The sequence below is a fragment of the Ranitomeya imitator genome, chromosome 5 (genome assembly GCF_032444005.1).
Source record: "Ranitomeya imitator isolate aRanImi1 chromosome 5, aRanImi1.pri, whole genome shotgun sequence".
Lineage (NCBI taxonomy): Eukaryota > Metazoa > Chordata > Amphibia > Anura > Dendrobatidae > Ranitomeya > Ranitomeya imitator.
Genome location: NC_091286.1, coordinates 402608108 through 402614107, shown reverse-complemented (window position 1 = coordinate 402614107; position 6000 = coordinate 402608108).

Genomic DNA, 6000 nt, shown 5'->3' with positions numbered 1-6000 from the left:
ATTCCCTTTCGCGCCTGTGCTGGTTAATCAACTTGGACAAGTCCTCCCCTGTTCCAGCTCGACGGATCTCTTTCCTAGGCATGATCCTGGACACATCCAAGGGGCTGGTTTTACTTCCTCGGTCCAAGGCCCAAGCGCTTCAGCAGGGAGCCCGGACACACTGTCGCCCTTGTCCGCAGTCCATTCGGTTTGCCATGAAGATCCTGGGGAAGATGGTGGCCACAATGGAAGCGGTCCCCTTCGCTCAACTGTATCTCCATCCCCTCCAACAGGCCCTGCTAGACAATTGGGACAGGAGTCCCTTAAATCGACCGGCCATGTCCTCTGCCCCGCGGATCAGGCAAGCGTTAAAATGGTGGACTTTGGAATCATCTCTCAACCAGGGGAGGTCTTTTCTCCTGATCCATTGGCTGGTGGTGACTACCGACGCCAGTCTCCTCGGTTGGGGAGCGGTGTTTTGCCACCACACTGCCCAGGGGCGATGGACGATTCGGAAGACGAAACTTCCCATAAATATCTTGGAGATCCGAGCTATCAGATTTGCCCTGAGACACTTTAATTTCCTGCTCGCGGGTCACCCAATCCGAATTCAATCGGACATCGTCACAGCGGTGGTGTACATAAACCATCAGGGGGTACCCGCAGCAGGGCGGCGACGCAGGAAGTCTCCCACATTCTCCGTTGGGTTGAGACCAACCTCTCCACCATTTCTGCAGTTCACATTCCAGGCATCGAGAACTGGGCGGCGGACTTTCTCAGCCGTCAGGGTCTCGCCTCAGGGGAGTGGGAACTCCATCCAGAGGTTTTTCAACAAATCTGCCTTCGCTGGGGAACTCCGGACATGGACCTGATGGCGTCCAGACTGAACGCCAAGGTCCCCAACTTCGTAGCACGTTCTCGGGATCCTCGGGCCGTCGGGGTGGATGCACTGATATCCCCATGGCACTGGTTTCAATTCCTATATGTGTTCCCTCCACTTCCTTTGTTGCCGAAAGTGATCCGAAAAATCAAGATGGAGGGGTTTTAGGGGATTCTTATCGCCTCAGATTGGCCACGTCGCGCATGGTATGCGGAGCTCGTTCATCTCGTATCCAACGTCCCCTGACGGTTACCAGACCGCCCAGATCTGCTTCGCCAAGGACCGATCTACCACCAGTGCTCAGGGGTCCTATGTTTAACGGCGTGGCTGTTGAAACCTGGATCCTAACTCGAGCAGGATTCTCCCAGTAGGTCATCGCCACCATGATCAGTGCTCGCAAGACGTCTTCCGTTCGCATCTATCACCGCACCTGGAAAGCTTTCTCATGGTGCAGGCTCCGTGGTCGCCCTCCTCGTTTTCTCCATTCTGGAATTTCTCCAGTCCGGCTTGGATTCCGGCCTGGCGCTCAGTTCCCTCAAGGGTCCGATCTCAGCATTATCGGTGTTGTTCCAACGAAAGATTGCTGCTAACTTGCAAGTCAGGACTTTTATTCAAGGGGTTTCCCACGTGGTACCCCCCTACAGAATGCCGTTAGAGACCTGGGATCTCAATTTGGTCCTGAGCGTCCTTCAGGAATCTCCGTTTGAACCTCTGCAGGATGTCTCGCTGACCATCCTCTCCTGGAAGGTTGCCTTCCTTGTGGCAGTAACATCTATCAGGCACGTCTGGGAGTTGGCTGCACTATCCTGCCGGGGGCCCTTCCTTTCCTTCCACCAGGACAAAGTAGTCCTACACCCATCTCCGGCTTTTCTCCCTAAGGTGGTTTCATCCTTCCACCTTAATGAAGATATCATTCTTCCCTCCTTCTTCCCACAGCCGAGAAATAGGGTCGAAAAGGCCCTTCACACCTTGGACGTGGTACGGGCCTTCAGGAGGTACGTTTCTAGGACTGCTCCCTTCCGCAAGTCGGACTCCCTCTTTGTCCTCCCGGAGGGTCACAGAAAGGGTTCAGCCGTGTCTAAGGCCACGATAGCCAGATGGATCCAATTGGCTATCCAAGAATCTTATCGGGTCAGGGGCAGACCTATCCCGGCCGGGGTGAGGGCACACTCTACTCGGTCGATGGGTGCTTCCTGGGTCATTCGTCACCAGGCAATGGCGGAGCAGTTTTGCAAGGCCGCAACATGGTCTAGCCTGCATACTTTCACAAAGCACTACAATGTCCACACTAAATCTTCCGCGGATGCGGCCCTTGGCAGATGTATTCTGCAGGCGGCCATTGTGCATTTATAGTCAGATGGTACACAGAGTTATTTGGTTGTATTGTTCCCCACCCAGGGACTACTTTGGGACATCCCATGGTCCTGTGTCCCCCAATGTGGTGAAGGAGAAATAGGGATTTTTGTGTGCTCACCGTAAAATCCTTTTCTCCGAGCCACTCATTGGGGGACACCCACCCTGTTAGCCTTATGGCTCGTTACCTTGTTGGTCCTTGACTTTCTCTGACATGTTATACTCAAATGTTATGTAATATATTGTTATTAATCTCCTGCTTTTGCACTGAACTGGGTCTCTGGAAGCCAGCATGAGGGTGTATACTGCAGGGGAGGAGCTAACTTTTTGTCTCAACTTAGTGTCAGCCTCCTAGTGACAGCAGCATAACACCCATGGTCCTGTGTCCCCCAATGAGTGGCTCGGAGAAAAGGATTTTACGGTGAGTACACAAAAATCCCTATATTTGGGGCCAAAAATCATATTTGTCATTGTGTTTCATTAGTTTGCTCTGTATTTTTAACTGTAGTCTCTATTGCAATGTATTGCTGGCTGCAGAATGAGTGAACGGAGAATCTGTCAGTCAGCCTGTTATGATGGGAGTTTAAAGGGAACCTGTCACCCCCAAAATCGAAGGTGAGCTAAGATCACCGGCATCAGGGGCTTATTTACAGCATTCTGGAATGCTGTATATAAGCCCCTGATGTAACCTGAATGATGAGAAAAAGGTTAGATTATACTCATGCGAGCAGTCTGATCCGATGGGCGTTGCGGTCCAGGGCCTCCCATCTTCTTACGATAACGTCCTCTTCTTGTCTTCAAGCTGTGGCTCTGGCGCAGGCGTACTTTGTCTGCCCTGTTGAGGGCAGAGCAAAGTACTGCAGTGCGCAGGCGCTGGGAAAGGTCAGAGAGGACCGGTGTCTGCTCAAAGGAGTACTTTGCTCTGACCTCAACAGGGCAGACAAAGTACGACTGCGCTGGAGCCGCAGCATGAAGACAAGAAGAGGACGTCATCGTAAGAAGATGGGAGGCCCCGGACCGCGACGCCCACCGCAGCAGGGACCGCCCCTGGGTGAGTATAATCTAACCTCTTTTTCTCATCTTTCAGGATACATCGGGGGCTTATCTACAGCATTCCAGAATATGGTAGATAAGCCCCTGATGCCGGTGGGCTTAGCTCACCTTCGATTTTAGGGGTGACAGATTCCCTTTAAGCTTTACCTGAGCTTCTCTCGGTTGATTTATCACAATAGACCACATCAAAGCCAAACTGCACAAAACCTTTAATGAAACCCAATTGCAAAAAAAGAAAAAAAAGTATATTAAAATGTTATGTAAAAAAAATAAATTGTCCCCAAAGGGCAACTTCTTTAACATTACAGCACATGTTGGCCTTTTAGTCCCCTCACCGATCAGTACGTCCTCTACAAGCTGCATTATAGGTGTACCTTTCACTTGTCTGTCAACTCTGCCTATGGTGCCTTCAGGTGAATGGATCCGTTGACTTATGCAGACACGACTTTTTCTTCCTCAAAAAAAAAAATTTTTCAATTGCATTGTCTTATTTTTTTTTTTCCATTAAACTCTAGGGAAAATCGATGTGTTAAATAGCCATCCATTATTCTTGCTTGCAAAGGATGTTTTTTTTGCTCACTGGATCAGTTTCAAAAGAATGGTTACTTGAAAGTTCACTTTTCCAGTAGTACATGGTAAATATTTGTCACCCTCCATGAAGCAAAAAACAGATCCTTATCAAATCGAAGAAAAGTGGATCCGTTTTCTGTAACGTTCAATGTTTAAAAAAAAAAAAAACTGAAAATTGTCTGCACAACTTTCTTGTCAATGGATTGCTGTTGGATCATTTCTCAACGAGTTCTCAAGCAATTCACTTAGTTTCTACTAAATGGGGCTTGCACTCTACCATGCCAATTCTGCTGGTGCTCGTGCCCAACTCCCATGTTAGGCATACCGTTAAATATTCAGGTATTCCTTTGATTCCCATGTGCTGCAATCTTGTAGTTATGCTTGCTAGAAATTCCTTCAAAATTTCAGACCTGGACCCTCAAGGGGGCTCTTTTAATCAGTCATTTATGGACACTTCAATAGGACATGATCTGCATTGCGCAGCAGCAATTGCTAAATAATGTATAAAGCTGTGGTGTTCCTCCTCTCCATACAATTGCTACATCCAGAAACCTCAGAAGTAGATCAGTGGAGAGTGCAAGGTGTCTGACCCTACTGTACTGGTGGGTCATCAGTAAGTCAGTCCCTTTAACTGTATCCTTCTAAACTAAAGTTTGATACAAATACATCCCTATACTTCTAGCCTTACTGTTAAAAACAACCAAGATTTCCCACAAGCACGGATGGTGCCCCAGGCTGTGCATGTTGCAGTAAGGTCCTCATGAAGTCAATATAGCCACAGTCAATCCGCGCATGCAAACGATCTCCATCAAGGAAGGCTGGTCACTGAAACGAGTGACATGTCGACACAGGTGGAGCGGAAGAGCTGCAAATGCAATGTTCTAGCCAGAAGCATGTCTCGTTTGTTTAAGATTTAAATGCTGGTTTGCTGAGGAATGCCATAATGGATTTCTAAAATCAAAGTCAATGTAATCAACCTCAAAGCCCCTGTATATACATGGTATAAAATCTGCATGATAATCCATAAAAATATATTTAGTCGCATCAAAATTGCGATATTCATGTGATCTCTATGTGAAAGTTAACAAATGCAGATTTTTTTTTTCCCTCAATCAAAAGACAGTAATCAAACGCTTGAGACTGGTGTATTAGGAAACATGTTGTTGGAACGGAGCCTTAGGTCCATTGGGTAATTCGCAATTGGCTTTTAAGCCCACTCTTAATGGGGTGCATTAAGAGAGGTCTGGATACACATGATGAGAGCATTATACTGCCTCTGTACAAATCCCTAGTTAGACCGCACATGGAGTACTGTGTCCAGTTTTGGGCACTGGTGCTCAGGAAGGATATAATGGAACTAGAGAGAGTACAAAGGAGGGCAACAAAATTAATAAAGGGGATGGGAGAACTACAATACCCAGATAGATTAGCGAAATTAGGATTATTTAGTCTAGAAAAAAGACGACTGAAGGGCGATCTAATAACCATGTATAAGTATATAAGGGAACAATATAAATATCTCGCTGAGGATCTGTTTATACCAAGGAAGGTGACGGGCACAAGGGGGCATTCTTTGCGTCTGGAGGAGAGAAGGTTTTTCCACCAACATAGAAGAGGATTCTTTACTGTTAGGGCGGTGAGAATCTGGAATTGCTTGCCTGAGGAGGTGGTGATGGCGAACTCAGTCGAGGGGTTCAAGAGAGGCCTGAATGTCTTCCTGGAGCAGAACAATATTGTATCATACAATTATTAGGTTCTGTAGAAGGACGTAGATCAGGGGATTTATTATGATGAATATAGGCTGAACTGGATGGACAAATGTCTTTTTTCGGCCTTACTAACTATGTTACTATGATACCTATCTTGGGGCATCCGCGTAGTAGACTCTTCTTCTCCCCCAGCCTTCTGGTTCTGAAAGTTGATTTCTCTGGTTTGCTATCTTGACATGGATACTTGAGTGGCAGTACTTTTTCACAACAGGAGATGTCACTGCAGGATTACATCTGAAGAAGCATTCGTATGCCTGATGAGTGGCCTAGCTTCACAAGGCTCCAAATTGCATGGAAAATGACATGCTTGGTTTAGTCAGTTCTTCTAGTTGCCACACATGCAGCGTTTTGTGCAGCACTGCTGTATCCCCTCAGTGAATTGATAATACATCCATG